The 19,608-nt window shown below is 37.7% G+C and overlaps 1 protein-coding gene and 1 long non-coding RNA gene across 8 annotated transcripts in view; one reads left to right on the top strand and one right to left on the bottom strand.

Moving 5' to 3' along the window:
* Positions 1-19,608, top strand: part of BCAS3 (BCAS3 microtubule associated cell migration factor) — an 818,800-nt gene that overhangs the window by 292,074 nt on the left and 507,118 nt on the right. The gene's annotated exons all lie outside the window — the stretch shown is intronic.
* On the bottom strand, positions 2,225-19,094 carry LOC140118470 (uncharacterized). Its single transcript, XR_011853200.1, has 3 exons — positions 18,849-19,094; positions 6,634-6,718; positions 2,225-2,427 (listed from the first exon to the last, which is right to left on the bottom strand). It is a non-coding gene; the product is annotated as an uncharacterized lncRNA (long non-coding RNA).

Genomic DNA, 19,608 nt, shown 5'->3' on the forward strand with positions numbered 1-19,608 from the left:
TTCTAGCTATTTACTTGGACACTTTTAGATGCAGCTGAAAATTCTATTTTTCACACTAGTCAGCAAAACATAACATCTACTTTTAATTTTATTCAGATGTGCAAAAGTTTAGTTACACCTAGTTACAGCATTCATGCAGTTATAAAGGACTGACATAGATGCAAATTCTGTATGTTTGAAGCATGTAAAAGAAACAGGTTGGATACATGGAATGGTTGTAACTACATACAATATGAAGTCATTTTTGTCTATCATGTTGAAATAAACTGTATTTAGACATTGGGGTAATTTAATATATATTTGCTCACCGCACCATTTGCATGTAGCTTTACCCTGCATCAAGCAGCAGGTTTTCTGCCATGTTTATATTTTTGTTTCATCTACACACACAAACTTTTCTTAGCACTTTTGAAAGAACTATGTTTCCCCTTGATAAGAATACTAAACTTTGTAGATAGAGATAATTTGGTTTATTTCAAACTTTTTATGGACAGTTTTCAACCAGAGTCTCTTGTAGGCAAGATGTCACTCAAGATCAATATAAAGATAAAATAGGATAAAAAGCTAAAATAATTTTGAAGGAATGAACAAGAGTCGACAGAAATTCAAATAAAGGGAATGATCATACCCAAATTTAAAGAAAAGAGCATTTCACAAAAAAACTGAACAAAGGAACAAAATTTAGGAAAATAAAAGAAGGGAGGAATGAGAAGCTGAGAAGGGGGAATAATAGGTATTCGGAGGCTGGGAGGTTTCCTTGAAAGCTTCAGATGGACATGTTCAAACCAGTTAGTTGAGAGTTTGTGAGTTTTTCCAGTAGAAAAATCTGCACTTGACTACCCCTAAACTGTCCCCTAACTTTACTAAGCATGTGCCTTTATCCACTCTTCTGCCAGTAACAAAAGACAGAATTCCCCCACGCCTCCACTGTGGCGATACTGGATATACCCTGCCCGCATGACAGAAAACTAATACGGAAATGCCCCCTCCTCCTGGCTTACCTCAGTTTAGTTTCCTGTCCTGCAGGGCACTGGAATCCACGATCGCGGCGCCTCTGGTAAGACCGGACCTCATCGGGGCGCCTCTGGTAAGGCCTCATGATGCTCTCTACCGCAGTGGTATACAGAGCGTATACCACTGCGGTAGAGAGCGTCATGAGGAGCCGTTTTTTTTGGGCGGCATAAGCCCTCGGAGTAGAAGCGACCCCGGACTTTCCCCTGTTGCTGCGCGCAATGTTGTTGGCAAGGGTGCAGGATCTGGTGCATCCCGCACATGATGGGTTCCCCAGTTCCAAGTACGGCCGCTGAGGAGGCCATGGGGAAAATAATTTACCATTAAGTTTGTCTAAATCTTCTTGATTGAAATGTTGTGGCTGTTTACAAAAGAAGGAGGACCACCTAACAGTTTTTCCTTCATGGATATTGAAAGAGGAATAATAGAGCCATACACTTAAAGTGTATCCGTCAGTTCAAAAAACTGCACATCAATCACAAAACCCCCTCCCCCATCACCTCACACTCCACAGCAGGAAGTGGCAGGAGAGACTCTCCATGTCTTCAAGCTGTGCCCTCATGTGCTGTGCTGAAGTTTTACTTAGATAGGTAGGTACATAGATAATAAAGGAAAATCCAAAGCAGCACAGCAAAAGAGCGGTGAGTGCACAGCCGTAGGTTCTGTGGCGTGGACCATTATATAAAAATCCAAAAATAGGCAGCACTTCAAGGTAGTTCAAAGGGAGGGGAATAAACTACACCTTTGAACTTTGAATTACCTTGGAGTGCTGCCTATTTTTGGATTTTTAGGTACATAGATAGATATGGGATATGCACTTTTGGAATAAAAGAATTCCTTTTTCACTGAACTTGGAGTGCCACTGTTTTTTGACCTTTTATATGCAATAGGATTTAACAAACCTGAAGGTTGAGCACCCCCAGATTTTCTTAACTGGTGCAGCTGAATTGTTTTAATTTTTCTAGTTATGGAATAGATAGATATGAGATAGATAGATATGAGATTGGTAGAGCAGTGTGCGCTTGTGATGAGGTGACAGGAGGCAGGCCCGCCACTCCATCTTGGTGATTGTAGTTTTTTTGAGAGCTGGAAACCATGGTTGCTATGGGCCAAAAGAGGTACTAAATGAGGACCGAGAGGCAAAATACTTTGAGGAATGATTCCCAGGGACACCTGGAGCATAATTATGTTTTTTATTTATTTTTTTTGCTCAGAATGACGGTTACACTTTAAGTACATTTCCACAATAAATGTTGTATATTATCCTGATGGTCGCAGCCCTAATAGCATATTGTATAACATCCTGGGACAAGATACCAGCATTCAAATAGCTTGTAGGCCAATTCAGTGGCCAGGATAGTTTTGGAGCATACATACAGATAAAGTTAGTTTCCAGTTCCTTTTTTGCTTCTATAGCTGTGTGAAGAGGGACACATTGTTAGTAAAGTTAAAGCTTTAACAACATTTGACAGTATTTTTTTTTAAACTTCTTTATTAAAATAAACATAGAAAAACACATTGAAAACCGTCATGTCATTTTTCATCCAGAGTACATTTACTAATACAAAGATCAATTATAAAGGAAAAGCTTACATCTTTCAAAATACCAATACAGATCATACAGTATGTAGCCTTTTTTCGTTGTCATGAACCTCAGTCAAACAGAACTAATATAACTGTAGCCCAAATAAACAGAAGAAAAGTGATCAGTGCAGTGTTATATAATTCCAGGAGATCACTTGCAATAAAAACTTCATCCCAGGGGGATTCACCACTGGCTAAAGTATCACATTGACAATTGGAATAGATATAAGTTCCAGTGGTGGGGTGGTTTACCGGTTGGTTTTTAGGTCTGCCATTGCACTTCTAAACATAGGGATCGAGTGATTAGTATCTGTTGAATCACACCATACACCCCAAACCAGGTTAAATTTGTCAGGTCGCTTCCTATGCTTATATGTAATCTATTTGTATGGGAGGATTTGATTAAAGGGGTATTCTCATCTGAGCATTCACATTCATTTTCATTAATCTCATATATATATATATATATATATATATATATATATATATATATATATATATATATATAAGATGTTATTAAAAAAATGTTCCTGTGTGAAGATAATTTCTCATAAATGTAGTCTTATGGTCCCTTAGAAACAAGACTGACTCCTCGGATACGGCCACCTCTGATGGAGGAATTGCACAAAGAAACAAAAGGTTTTTGTATATGAAATGTCCGGGAGTTACTGTATGTCCCGCAGCCGTCCTATAGGAATGATTGCAGAATCTGCTGCAAAAAATGTGAGGTGGTTGTATCTGAGGAAGCTATCTGGTTTCTAAGGGACAATATGGCTACATTTATGAGGAATTATCTTCACACAGGAAAAATGTTTTTATAACAACCAATTGAAGAAATGTTTACAAATGGCAAATGAATTTATTAAAATGTGAATGCCCAGATGGGAATACCCCTTTAATCTAGAGCTTCCACATACTTATAATAGGCGTGTTAGGAGCATACCACCTCAATGCAATGCACTTCCGGGCCAGAAATAATGTTTCCCGTAGGAATATACTTAGATCAGGCCCAAAAGGTATATCTCTGGGGAGAAAGGTACTGGCTTAGGTAGTAAAGAGGACAAAAATTCTGTCACACTTCTCCAAAAATGCCTGTATAGGGGACAGCTCCAGCTCATGTGCCAAAAGTCGGAACCTAGTTCTGCGCCCCGCATACAGGTAGATGTCGTTACACGACCCATCCTGCATAGCAGAGTTTGGGTAAAATAGGCTTGATGAATAAAATACAGTTCTATCATCTTATTATTGACCGATGGAGACACTCTGTGATGGGAGGAGATCATTTCAACAATATCCTGCTGAACTAGGGTTGAGATGTGGTCCTTCCATTGATCTATGATTTGTAGTGGAGAACTAGCCAGTAGTAAGGTGGGTATATAGTGCTGATATCAGACTTCTGGGTCCTTTTGTCTTACATATCCCTATTAAGGGGTATGAGGAGCTGTTGTGGGGTGGAATTGGGTTTCAATTGACAGTACTTTTTAGTCTTGTTTTGCCTTTCATTTTGGAAATAGATCAAGTTTATATTATCAAGATAAGTTTAAACTTGTTATTTAAAATTTTATGGTAAAAGATTAAACACCATATATTTCAACAGGATACAGAGGGAAGGTGTGTTTATGTTGTGTTTTATTTTGCATTTAGCCAGTAGTTCATGTTACAAATATGAAATTTAATGTGGAATGAAGCAAGTATAAAACAGACACAATCTGTAAATAATTAGAACAACAGATGCAGTCATTGTACTGTGTCTGACATCACAGAGCGTTTACAGTGGAAGTACCGGGGTACACCTTTCATCCATTTGCGTCTGTTTTTTGTCAGAGGGTCTTATAAGAGATTAATAATGTTCCAGGATTCCAAAATATATTTGAAGTTTTAAGTAGATTTTGTATTAAATATGTAGCAAATGACCTGTGACTACCTTGCATTGATTAATCCACAAGGCCGTTTACTTTTTTGTACAGTAAATCATATGGAAAACTGTAACTCAAGACCAAAATTCCACATTGGGACACATGACATACATCTGAGTTGCCCTAAGTGTAAATCACTGGAATGCACAGGCAATATTAAGTATTCTTTATATTACAGATTTTTTTATCTCCGAATTTGCTATTTTAAACCCTTAGTGATCAGCCTCGACAGTGTGGTGATGCATCGGGAGCCATAGAGGTCTATGGGGGGGTGATCTGGTCGCAAATCATGCAACCAGATCCGGCCCTATAGCGTCCGTCTGAATGAGCCCTAAGGGAGTATATGAAAAGGAGAGGTTCCCTACAGATAATATTGTGTATCTCCATATTATGGTAATATTTCCATTTGATATTAATCACCAAGTCCTAGGGTTAACCATTAGATTCTGCATATGCTTCCACTCAAGAGTTCTCTCCATATACTACAACTGTAGGGTATTTTACAGGGTCTCCTTAGCTTCTTCTAGTGGTGGAGGTGGGTGGGCTCAGTTGCCATTTATCTAACAAATGATGATTGACAGGTTCCTTAGCCATCAAGAAGTCTGGTGTAGCTTAGGTAGGAAAATGCATTGCTAGTGAGTAAACAATTGTGAGTAAACAATTGGAGTTGGCGGAAATGATTTATTTTGTTTTAAGGCCTCCACCTTGATTTTGTCATTATTCTTTATGTTGGTGAGATGTACTAGATGGTCTTACCAATAGAAAAAAGATGAACAACGTTGCAAGTAATGGGGGGTACGTACACAATGTACCACCACCTGATCAAATGGATAGTTTCCAAAATCAAATAACACCACAAAAAAGGAAGCAAAAAAACAATTGTAGAGTGCATAAAATACCACATTATTAGATCAATTAAAAAATCAATTTAAAAAGACAACATAACAGAACAACAGAAAAAAAACTCCACCAATGGTCAAAATAGCTAAATATACATGATAAATAGATCACAGTAAGCCTATATAGAGGTATGGAAGGTATAGTCTTCAGAACTAGTCAAGGTTTTGCTAACAAACAAGTATTGCACATTACTCAGAGGAATAACAGTGGACAAGTGACACATACATAGTTATATACAGACCAGAAGTGGACACTGTAGTCACTTTTAAATTGAGCATAAAAATCTTGTGCATGGACACTGGTGCCAAAGCTCAACAGACCTGATTATAGTCCATGGGATCTTTTGGGCTAGGCGGTTGTTATTTTGGGCATCCACCTCACTGATGCAGATATGAACATAGACTTACAGGCAGTCCCCGGGTTACGTACAATATAGGGTCCGGAGGTTTGTTCTTAAGTTGAATTTCTATGTAAGTCAAAACTGTATATTTTATAATTGTAGATCCAGACAAAAAAATAAATTTGGCCCCAGTGACAATTGGAGTTTAAACATTTTTTGCTGTAATGGGACCAAGGATTATCAATAAAGCTTCATTACAGACACCTTACAGCTGATTATTGCAATCTGGGACTATAGTAAAGCATTCAGAAAGCTTCACCAGAGGTCAGAGGGGTCTGTCTTTAATTATGGGTTGTCTGTAAGTCGGGTGTCCTTAAGTAGGGGACTGCCTGTATTGTTAGGGGAAAACAGCAAAGTAACGTCTTTGATGGTTTCTGCCTTTGAAGAAATTTTATTGATGGAACGCAGTTCTGTGCTATTTTAAGACAATTAAGTCTATAGTTATTAAGCATACACCCATAAATGTTTATTTTCTATTTTGGTGGCACTTGTATATTCCCTGTGTTATTTATGTTTAGTCGGTTTCATATTTACTTTATATGTTTGGCACCCCCCATTTGTTTATCTGTGCAACATGAACTTTTTTTTTCAGACTGTTCTATCCTATAGTAAGGGTGTGTTTTATTAATTGACGAAGCTCAGAGAAAAATAAAGGAAGCAGTAAGCCCTTTCTTACTAAGGAGGCATTTCCTTTGCTACTGCATGGCAAAAGATCACTTTGTTTGGGTTATGTTATCTTGAAATCCACCAAGGGGTTCATGTTTGTCTTTTAGCACTGTGCCCAGAGTATGTTGTTGGTAGTTTCAAAGCTAGGACACTGACCTTTCATAAGCTTGCATGTTCATAGAATCATTGTAGTGAATTTCCGTGCTCTTCCTTTCACACCCATTGCTTATTGGAGATCTAACTGTTGAAAAAAAGTTACAAAAATAGCTCTTTTTAATGTTGTTGATAAAATGGTCAAAAGGAAAAGGCTGCCATTTGACGGCAGCTTAGACTGACTGATCTTTTTTTTTCTAAAGATACAACAAACCGAGTCATATATTTAAAATGTTACACACAAGTTGCAGTGTTACTTATTATAAAACATATTGTAATGCAGGATCTGGGAATGGACAGGTGATGTGGGCAGAGACAATAGACCCTGTGACTAAACCCCTTTCTCAGCTTGTCTACCCTAGGTGGTAGGGGACGACTAGATGAAGTTTCCATCATGGAGACAAAGACAAAAAAGTACAAAAATAGAAGAATTGTCACCAGAACTGTGTCAGAGCCAAGAGGGCAAACACAGTACAATATCAGAAGGCAAATGTGTAGTCTGAAAACAAGCAAATGGTTTAAATACCAGGATACAAGGATACTGAGTACAGAATGATAATAGCTTGCTAAGACCTAAGTCTGTAACAGCAAGGAACTAAGGGCAGAAAGACCTCTTATGTGATGTCAGCTTTCCGACCTCAAAAAGAGTGGTGAAAATCAGTGAAAGGAATAAACTGTTGTTCACACAAATTTAAAAAAAAAAAAAAAAAAAAACATGAACAGACTGACATCAGAGCATCATCCACTGTACCTTATGGACAGAGGATGACACAGGCATGTGTGCATTCCCGAACTCAATTGCACTCTAGCATTGATTTGCACAGTTTGAACACCTACTGAAACTTCATGCATTTCATGATTATCTACCATATACTAAATACATTTGCTTATCGAGCCATGTATTTATTGTGTCTTCAATTCCTATCTGGCTTGTTAGCATGCCCTTTTGCAACCATAATACAAAGCCACATCCATACACCTATCAACAGATGGATAAAATGGTTTTGCTTTTGTTTTATTAGATTTTTTTGCTTTTAGCTGTTTTATTTAGGTGTTTTTCCTATGAAAGAAAGTTCTCAAATTTTAATCCTTTTGATGTTTACCCAATAAAGATCATTTTTAATCCCCTTACAATTTTACTCAGTTTTATTGCTCTCTCAGAAGAGTTGTCATGATTCATCTGTGCTATGAGATGCTATGTGCTAGCAATGTGCTTAGTTTTTTTTATCTACACATTTATTTAGCTTCTGAACATTCTACTAAAACCTGGAACATAGAAAAAAAAATGATGAGACAGATCAAAGATGAGATACATGAGATGGATATAAAACACAATGACAATCTCAGCTCTGCTCCCTCACCTAATCAATAAACATTGTCAGCTCTGCTTTAAAGAGGTTATCTTTTCTGTAGTTTGTAGATTAACTATCTGCATGCTGTGCTTGCTGACAGGAAGTGGCTGTGTCTGAGCTGGTCTTGTAATGCAGTAGGGAAGGGGCAGGAGGCACAGATCACTGTAGAACGCAGACAAGAGAAGTTATTCGTGAGAAGAACCTGACCATAGTAAGAAAATTTACGGTTGTATCCATGTACAACCAAAATTGTATACACCTGGACTGATAGAATTGTAGAGGTTGGAATTGTATATGTAAAATTCTGTATTTTTGTTAATAAAATGTGAGTTACAGAATGTGTATATTGTTATCCTAAATATATATAAGAATCTTTCCTTCGTGGGAATACCCTTTTAACCATTTGTGGCTGCCATTAGTATTAATCTAATATATAAAGCTGGATGTATGTGTGTGTGTGTGTGTGTGTGTGTGTATATATATGTACGTCCACTAAAGGAATCTGTACCGCCGAGTACTATCTCGGGCAACTCCGATAGCTACAGCTAGTACTAGATAAAAACAGACAAAAAAGTGTTAAGTTCCAATACAGTTATACCGGTTGCTGCTTAGTGAATGCTTTTTGATACTTTTTGAGCGGCCCAAGTGATGCAATGTGGAGATGGTGGGTTGGTTTAACTGAGCCAAAGAAAGAAAATATCCACCGTGGAAGCACAATACCTTTGAAATGTTTTTGATGACAATGATGGTATACAAGGGGGGATTTATGAAGCTACTTTGGCCAGACTTCTGGTGTAATTTGCAGCAAAAATTTCCTTGCACATAACACATTATTAAGGTGCCCCGTGCACTGCTCTGGAGATGTGCTCCTGTTTTTTTATTTTGGTGCACTTTGTTCATACTTTAGAATTGTGGCACAGACACAATTGTGGTACATGGGCCAACTAAACACTTTTTTGCACATTTTTTCTGTCTTGTTGGACACAGTGCACCTGCAACACAATACATTGGGTATACACTTTATAAATACATGTGCAGACGGTTTGCATGTTCTTTCTAGTGCAAAGTCAGACAGAAAACTGGTGTACACACTTCAATAAATGTGGCCCTATGTGTCCATATTATCGATGCATAGTGCATATCGCACATATGTACAAGTCGACTACTTCAACAGTACATTTTATCTGTGTATTACTTTGTAATAAAAAAATAGTGAAGAATGTTGAAATGGTAATATTTGTCTCAACTATAGGAATTGAATTGAGCCCATACACCAGGTATTGTAGGGAAACAATGACCACTATATGGTACCTTTTTTTCTTGGATTTTACATTGATGATTAGGGTAAACTAAATACACATAATTCAAAAATAATTGTATTTTATTAAAAAGCTATTTAAACTATTAATCTTGGGGAGACAATCTTGGAGTCAAGCGTTCACTTACAGAGAAATTAATGCTACTTGTGCAAGGGCTCAAAGGGGTTTGCCCATGATAGAAAATTCTGAAATTCCAATCCCCTAGTGATGTTTACACAATAAAGATAACTTTTAACTCCTTACTTTACAATTTTACTCAGTTTATTACTGTTTTAGCTCCTATCACTCAGTGATGGTCAGTGTAAAATCCCAGAGTGTGGGTGGAGACTCTCTAAGCATTATCCCTGTAGTGCTATGAGATGGTATGTGCTGATAATCTGGTTAGATTATCAGCGTACAGGTTTATATACACTTCCATTTACCTTCTGAACATTGTACTAGTATTTGACAAATAAAAATAGAGACGAGACACATCAGAGGAGATGATGAGATCCATGAGATGCAAATTAAACACAATGGGGCACATTTACTTACCCGGTCCAGTCGCGATCCAGCAGCGCGTTCTCTGCTCTGGATTCGGGTCCGGCCGGGATTTATGAATGTAGTTCTTCCGCCGTCCACCAGGTGGCGCTGCTGCGCTGAAAGTCATGTCATCGCGCCGGAATGCACCACCTCGGACCAGGTGAAGGTAAGCGCTCCCCAAGCGACACTTTTTCGGTATTTAAATGCGGCGGTTTTTCCTAATACGCCGGGTTTTCGTTCGGTCCACGCCCCCCGATTTCCGTCGCGCGCATGCCGGCGCCGATGCGCCACAATCCGATCGCGTGCGCCACAATCCCTGGGCAATTCAGGTACAATCGGCGCAAATCGGAAATATTCGGGTAACACGTCGGGAAAACGCGAATCGGGCCCTTAGTAAATGACCCCCAATGTGGCAGATTTATCAAGCTGTCCTAAAGTCTGAATATTTCTAGTTGCCCATGGCAACCAATCACATCTCATTTTACCAGTGCTCATGAATAGTTTAAAGGGAGCTGTGATTGGTTGCTATGGGCAACTAGAAATATTCTGACTTTCAGACAGCTTGATAAATCTGCTCCAATGGCACAGTCAGCTCTGCTACATCTCTGCTACTACGCTATCAGATCTGATATTCCTCCCTCCCCATTTCCCCTGATAAAGAACTTATCTGCCTGTAGCTTGTAGCTCTCCTCTTGCTGTTGCAGGAAGTCAATCAGTATGAGCTCCACAGTGTCAGACAAGATGGCTGCCTATCCTAAAGTCAGAAGATACAGGGTCGGGAGCCAGGGGCAACTGAAATTGTGTACACCAAGACTGATAGAGACAGGTTGCCAATATATCTGTAAAATGCTGTATTTTTGAGTATATTTAAGAAACTTGTCTTCATGGAAATACCCCTTTAACATAAGTAATACATTCCTGCATGGGGACAATAGTCTATGTCCACACACATTAGGAGTCGACATTAGCCCTGCCTGGACTTCCAGGCGACTGTGGTAGTCGCCTATTAGCGTGTGGAGCTCCCTGCACCACATCACCGACTGTACTGGATTACTGAGGTGACTTTTTTGTTGTTGTTGTTGTTACAGATATTTGTTTACATTTAGTTGGCTTTTCACTTGTCTTTCTCCTCCTTTTCGTATGCCTGTATTTGGGAAAAAGACTTGTTCAGTGTTAGTTTAAGTTGCACAATGTATAACTTTTAAGTGAATATTTATGTATGTGTTTGTTTACATTTTGTTGTACTGTACATGTGTGTCTATGTCCATGTGTATGTCCCCCTGCAATAGTCATAGATACATTATTTGGTATATAGAAACAGAAAGCAATATTTTACTTTACAATGTATTCTATTAGTAATATAATTAATTGGAAGAGAGCCTAGTTAGCATTGGTTCAGTAACCAATAGGCACTCTGCTGCTTAATGGGTGGTCCTGAGATGGAACAGACAGCCTGGCTCCACCCAAATGACATCTGAGGTCCAATAATCACTCTGCACTGCTGTGAGCTAGATAGAAAATTCCAGCAACTGTTTACCAGAATCAACAGAGCATACTCTATTAAAGGATGCAAATATGTAAAATTGATCAAGGTGGTTAAAGATCTTCTTTAAAGTTGTTATATACATTTTATCATTTTCAGTCTTATTTTCCGTCTCATTATGGTCTTATGTCCTTTGGGTGCCTTTAACTCCAGACTACCTGCAGCCTCTGCAGTTCATTTACTTATTAATGAATAACGTTTTTAACAGTAGAATCCTCATGGTAGGTTTTTCCTTTAAAATATAGACACAACATGAGAAGGAAAATGTAGATTATCCAATAACTACACGGTCATATTGAATGTTATTTCCTTACCATGTGCAAATGTGCAAAGTAATCTCTTACAGAATAAATAGAGTTCAATTGTATGTCTGATATTAGGAGGAATCTGACCCTTCATACTGAGCCACAGCCTTCCAGGTGTCATTTCTAAAATAATTTTCACATCTCTATATAAGGAGAGATATAATGGACACATGTCCATCAAGTTCAACCAAGGAATGGAAGGGATTGGATTAGGAAGGGATTTGGGGGAAACAATTCTATATAACATAACTGTCTATGTTATTTAGGTGTAAAAAGGCATCTAAACCCTTCTTGAAGCTCTCTGCTGTCCCTACTGTGACCAGTGCCTGAGGCAGGCTATTGCACAGATTGACAGTTCTCATAGTAAAAAAGCCCTGTCGCCTCTGGTGATTAAACCTTGTTTTTTTCCAGATGCAGACAGTGTCTCCTTGTCATTTGATTTGATTTAATCTGGAAGAACTTTTTCCCATACTTTTTTTATGGACCATTCATATATTTATATAAATTAATTATATCCCTTCCCTTTGAAAATAAGAGAAAACCAGAAGTAAGAAAAAATTGTGAAAAGGTAAATTCTCAGTCTAAATTAGGCTACTAATAACCGTTTTAGCATCTAATCCAGACACTTAGTGACATTAAAATACTTCAAAGGACCAAACTGAGAAGATTAGGATAAGACATTTATTTCTGATAAGAACTTTTTGAAGTGAAGTTCTAAATGTTCATGTAACTGGACAGTACAGAGGTGAAAGTTACCAAACACCAGGAGCTGTCGGGGGATCATTGCACTGAAAGGTTTTTGGCAAGAATTAATTCTGAAAAATTTCGGAATAAAATACATTGTCCCTTGTCATGCACTGTTACATGAAAAGGCTATATCTTGGTAATCCAACATGGTATAGATATTATGAAGCTACACTACTCAATATAAAGGAAGTTTCCACTTGGCTTGCAGGTTTCTTGGCATGTAGATGACCTGTAGGCTAGCTTCACATACACGGTCATAATATAACCTTTTTTTTATCTATGTCACATTTATTAGATTACACATGCCTGCTAAGTTTAGGAAATTGCAGTTGTTAAAAAACAAATGGATCTCCCTCTTGCTCCTGTCCTTAAAACTCCTTATTAAACTCTTTGTTTAACACAACTTGTAAGGGTTTATTTGGCTGAAAACAGTGCATTGCGGATTTGGCTAGCAGGCACAACTGGGCTCGAAAGAGTATCCCATAGGCACTGCTTCAGAACCTGGGCAACCACTGTGAAGTTCCACAGAACTTGTCAGAAGTTGCCATGCTTTAATTTATATATTACGTTCAACAGAATTATATTTATAAAAAAAGACGTATGTGCTGTATGGTTTGAAAGTCAGAGAGGCCCATTCTTCCATTAATAAATGCAGATACTTTCTCTGATTCAGTACCTGTAAACTCAACATCGCAAAAAATATATATATTACTTTAGTATTTCTGTCATTGTACAAGTATAGATATTTTCTTCTTGCCTCCAAACACATTGCATGGCATAGAGTATTTAATGGTTCCATAATAAGGTCCAATTTGTGCTACAGAAAAAAAATGACTTACACAACGCAGTGAACATAAACATAAAAAAGTATGCCTTTAGACGATGTTAAAGTGAAAAGTTACTCTTTCCCATTGTCACTTCTGCATTTTAAGGAAATCTAACATCAGAAATTTACTTTCCTATTAGGAAAGTACTAGTATCTACTACTCTGTTTTAATAGCTTATTTTATGCATATACTAATTACCTGCATAGGCTACACAGGGTTTGGAGTAGCATCTGTTGGATAAGGCTACTCCACTCCCTGAGTAGCCCTTCAGATCTGAATCCTTGCATGTCCATGCTAACTATCTTCACTGACAATCTTAATCTTAGCCTAAAATTTGTACAGATTGCTTTTGAATAGTTTGCCTTACAGTTTTCTTTGCAAAAACTTGGCAGGCTGGATACTGGAGAGCTCTATGTAAAGTAGTCTTAAGGCCAGAATTCCTACAAAAGTTATAAATATTAATTTCCCCTGAACCTCTAGTAGCAGCCTCTACTATATAACATAATCATATATATGTATTTAAACATATATATATATATCAGCAGTGTAACAGAAAAATAAAAGCAAAAATTAATTCTCATTATATGTAATACAACAAATACTCTGCAGAGGGCAATCTTTTCATAAATTTTCAACTAGTGATTTAAGTGTTAAGTACTGTGTCACGGATGTTTGTCAAGTCTTGTTCTTGGACTCTGCCGCCCACATACATATTGTTATTTCTCTGTCACCCGAAAATCACTGTTTGCGTTGCGTATACATGATAATATCCTTGTTTTAACAACACATATTAAGTGCATGCATGAAGCCAAAAACTAGAAAGGCAGATAATGCTATGCTTGAATGCTGCTTGGAAATCTGCAAAGCAAACAGTGAAAAAAGATACAAAAGCTCCACACAGTGTAATTGCTGTATAATAGAATGTATATTTATTCATTTATGTATATAGGGAAATAGAAAGAAAATGTAGGGCTTTCTTCTCATAAAACGGTGGCTTACATTGTGTATTCAGTGCTCGCTATGTTAGTAAACGTAGAAAACATGCTCAGGATTTATAAGTTAATTGTTGTAATGCCATTAACCTTTGATTGCTCATGGATGTTTGATACTGGTTTTCCACAGTTAGGTCCAATGTATCATTCATACATTTGATGTGAGTAGTTATTTTATATGTGGTGACGACATGCTTTAATATTACTAAATATTCTACTAATCCGTTTACCTGGACTGTGTACATTGTAGCATTCATTTGTAATACAAAACAACCATATTACAATATTAACTACAGGCGGTCCCCTACTTAAGAACACTCGACTTACATGCGACCCATAGTTACAAACGGACCTCTGGATATTGGTAATTTATTTTACTTTGTCCTAGGCTACAATGATCAGCTGAAACAGTTATCAAATGTGTCTGTAATGAAGCTTTAGTGATAATATTGATTCTTATGACAACCCAACATTTTTAAAATCCAATTGTCAAAATGACCAAAAAAGTTCTGGCTGGGATTACAATGATAAAATATACAGTTCCGACTTACATACAAACTCAACTTAAGAACAAACCTACAGACCCTATCTTGTATGTAACCCGGGGACTGCCTGTATTGTCTCTTACACTTTACTATATTAACACTGTTCCATAGCTCCCAACCGTCCCGATTTTGACGGGACTTTCCCGTTTTTCGTACCTCTGCCCCGCGTCACGGGCAGCTATGATATTGTCACGGATTCTCCCCCCAGGTCCCGCTGTGTCCCGCTGCTGTGTCCGCATAGTAAATACTTTGAAAGTCTGAACTCACAGTACAGAATGGCTTCTACAGACATCGGGAGGGAATCCTTTTCAGAGAAGTGTCGGGCTTAGCGCAGAGCAGGGACCACGTCATCAGCTTCAGATCTGTCCATATATGGTCACTGCATCTCCTAGGGTTCCCCAGAGCAGACATCGGGCAGGGAATCCTTTTCAGAGAAGTGTCGGCTTAGCTGAGAAAGCAGGGACCACGTCATCAGGTCTGATCAGCATCTGTCCATATATGGTCTCCAGGTCTTCCCCAGACACAAGCTCTTTATATAATTAAATTAAATAAAGTTTTGGCAAGGCTGAGATTCGAACCTGGGACCCTCTGCACCATAGACAGGAGCCTAACTAACTGAGCTATAAGCCCAGAGATACATGTCTGAGGATTTCTGGTAAGTAAGACATGTTATCTGCCATTTACACTGTGACACAGACTAATGCACTGACATATAGAGAGGGATCTTCTCAGAGATTATTATTGTAATTATTGAGACTATTATTATTATTATTATTAATTTTATTATTATGGAGATGATTATTAATAATGGTAAAAATAATAATAATCATCTCAATAATAATAATAATAATAATAATAATAATAATAATAATAGTCTCAATAATTACAATAATCTGAGAAGATCCCTCCCTATATACCAAGGCAGTATATAGTTCTTAGTTACCAAAATTCTCCACTTGTTAATCACAGAGGTTATAGCTCAGTGGGTTGAGGCGCTGTGTTATTATTGTACATGGACACTGCAGGTTCTGGGTTCAAATCCCACTGAGGATAATATATATATATTTTTTTAAATTATGATTTTTATTATTTTTAATATGGCTAAAATTTGGGGCGTGGCCAGGGAGTGATTGGGGGTGTGGCTTAGGGGGTTCGCCGCGGCACGCTACGCGTGCCGCCATTTTGTCCCTCTTTCCTTTTCCCAAATGTTGGGAGGTATGCTGTTCTGTAATAGGATAACATATAATTTTGACTAAAATAGCAATATCACAATCTGAATATAATCTGTATCTGAAATAATGTTTGTAAAGTGTAAAAATAGATTTTTTTTTGTATTTAATCATAATAGCCCTTCCTCTCACAAAAAAACTGCGACCCAGCCAAGAGAGGAACATAAGATATACACAAGGCACTATGTGTGTTGCTATATAATCTTTGTTGTCTCAGTGAGGCCCTAAATTGAAGGTTTACAATTTAGATCTGCAGCGTTTTTTATTCTTTTTTTTATAGCCTGTTTATTTCTGTTCACCTAAAAGAGCAAGCAAGCTACTGTCCATACAGTGTTAATTGAGAAATATAAGATTGCGTATACACTTCCTTTGCAGCTGGCTGTGCAGTCGGAAAGGCATAGTCTTGACTCCTCTGTTTTGTTTTTTTTACAGAGCAGGGCTAGAAGGAACAGAGATAAACCAATTTGCATTTTGTGGGAAGATATTATACTCTTCTTATCAAAGGCTGTCTTAGAGATGCAGCTAGGGTCCAGCCCTTTGAATCCATTTTCGTACTTGGTTGACTGTTAGAGGAAATCTACTTTTAAAATCAAGCATGATAAACCAGGAGCAGTTACTCATAGATCCAGCCACTGTGCCTGTTGTAATCTTGTCATCCATTACCTCCTTCCTTCTAAAATAAACCTTTACAATTATGCTAATGAGCCAATAGGGCTATGTAGGGTGTTATCAGAGCAAGAGCATGTCTCACCTTTCCCCTGATCCATGAACACTACCCCCTTCCTCTGCCTGCTGTAATCTTCTAACAGCAGTGAGTTGTTGCACATAGTGGGAGGGAGAAGTGCTCCTGCACAATGTTACAGCCTGTGAAGCTATAGCACAAAATGGCTTCTGTCTCATTAGCATGATTTTAATAGTTAATTTTAGAAGGAGGGAGGCCATGGATAACAAATATAAGAAGATTACCACAGTTAATACCACAGGCCCCATATACACTAATGTTGGGGACACGTATATCTGGCCACAAATATGCAAAGATTGCTATGGTGCCCAGACTCAGTACAGTGAGCACAACAGATGCCTCAGTACGGTGCCTGACCAAAAGGATAGAGCAGGTGCGATCTCCTATGCAGAGGGGAGGAATGAGCAGCGCTCATCCCTCTTACTCCGCAGCACGCTGACATGTGCTCACCTAACATGCTCACCTGACATGTGCACACCCTCACATTGCCTGGATCTATATACTATCTTTAACTGAGTACATTCTTTAATGTAGATATAATGCAAAAATATTTCTGATATATTTAAAATCTGGTGTCTTACCGCCACTTGAGAGTAGTACAATGCATTATGTTAATGTGAATCTTGACACTAATAAGGTTGTAAGCACCACAGGTATCAAATGCCAAGAATGGAATATGTAGAATATTTCGCTAAAGTTAAGTGTAAATAGCTTAGTATTTTCTGTTAGGTTATCGATCTATAAAGTGTCAAGTAACTTTCACTCATATGTTATAATTTTATTATTGCCATCAAGTTATTTTCTATTCTGTGATCAGAAATTGTAATTCTGCTGTATGAAATATGTCTGTACCTGCACTTACAAAAGAAAGCATCACCAAGTGAACACTAATTATTTACACTGATTTAAACAAGCCTGAATAGCAGGTTTTTCTTGCTTCTTTAAAGGAAAGTTTACCTTATCTACATTAATAAAGCTAATAAAGCAGAAGTCAAAAAGCTGATATGCTTTGATGAAACATAGGAAACTAATCTGTTTCTATGCTTGCATTCTCTGGGGCTTTTATCTGCAGAATGTTGCGCTTGTCTTTTTGACATACACAGAGTTGTTGAAATCAAATTTTTATTCTAATTTTAAGGAAATGCATTTATGACACTTCTCATGACCTATGTCAGTGGCTGATGAAGTGCTAGAAAAAAGTCCTTACTGTTATCACTAACAGACAGTTGATTTGGTAAGATACTATTAAACATGTTGATTAAAGAAGTGCAAGGTCCATTTGACATGTTACAATTATTCAAATCAATATTTATGGTAATCAAGTATTTTATATTTTGCCATTTACCTAGAATTGTTATTTTGTAAAGACAATATATATTTTGAATACCACTACCAAATAGAATTATGCAGGTCATTTTAGGCTTAAAAACATCTGCTGGCTTTCACGTGGCTAGTATGCGTCTGCAACCGTTTAGCCTGATAAACTAAGGACACTTACTCCAGGCACTCATTTGCATAATTTTTAAAGCTTTTTTTCTTAGAAACAATAGAAACAAGGGCATAAGAAGCTTAAAGCAGAGTAGATCATGTCCCAGGGGGCACAAGCCAGATGTCAGTGCTTGGTTTACAATCCTTGATCCTGGTGGTAGATGTTCCTTAAACTTTTATTGCCAAATATAGCAGTAGGTCTTTATTTTGTCTTGTAAGTGGGGTTTAAAAAAATACAACTTACTGTTTGTGTTGGTGGTTCATATCATGCTTTTGAAAGGTATGGATGTGCTGCTGCTGGTAAGAGTGAGCAGGGAGGTCCCAAGCTGAACTTTAGACTCATTTGCATAATTTTAAAAGTTTGTTTGAGAAGGAAGGAGTCAATGGATAACAAATATAGGGAGATTACCACAGCCATGGTGCTTGGATGTATGAGTATGTTCCCCTGGTTTATCATGCTTATTTAGATGATTTCTTTAGCAACAGTTGACACACATAGATCATGAATATCGCATGAGTATCGCAAAGAGTAAATGTATCACTTTTAAAGAAATATAAATATATAAATATGATATATATCATATCAAATTTTTGCTATATTGCTTACCTTTTAATATGTGTCATTTCCTTTTAAATGGTACTGTTCATTCTTTCTTACCAAACTGCAGGCTTGTCTCTATGAAAAAAACTCATTTTTTTCTGTATTCAGAAGAAATTATACTATTGTCTCTTTGGAACAATTCACAAGTCAGGTTTAGATTAAAAGCATCTGCAAATGCTTCACAAGATGTATCCCAATTGAGGATTGTGAGAAGAAAAATAAAGGACTGTTTTCTTTCCGGTTTCACTCCCCCTCCCAGTGTTCCTTAGACCGTGTGATGTTATTTTTATGGATGTGAGAGATGTGCTAACTGTCCCATTAAACTGCTTGCTCAGCACTAATGAATTGTATTTTTTTCTTATTGGATTGTCTGTTCTCAACTTCTAATCTCACAGACAAGTTGCATAAGACAGCATTGCTTCCAGTGGCATTCCAGGGGGTCAGAAGGCACAGCTTCTCACCAGTTTGATGCTGTTTCCTCTTCCGACTGTTTGATTACAGATTACACTGGGCTATGTGAGGAGGAAAGGTCAACATAAAAAGTCAAAGCTTTGGCAGCAATTTTTAGAATAAAACTGTAGTTGTTATTAAAGAACACTACTACTGTACAACACAAATACAGCAAATAACTTGAATCAAAATTTGAGGCATTGAAATTAAGTTTTCCTGCCTCTGTAGTTTAGGAACTAGTCTCTCTCTTTTTCTTAACTGCCCGTATAGCATCTCTTGTCTGGCCATGCTGCTGGTCTATCTTGTTAGGTCAGGG

The sequence above is a fragment of the Engystomops pustulosus genome, chromosome 2 (assembly GCF_040894005.1).
Source record: "Engystomops pustulosus chromosome 2, aEngPut4.maternal, whole genome shotgun sequence".
NCBI lineage: Eukaryota > Metazoa > Chordata > Amphibia > Anura > Leptodactylidae > Engystomops > Engystomops pustulosus.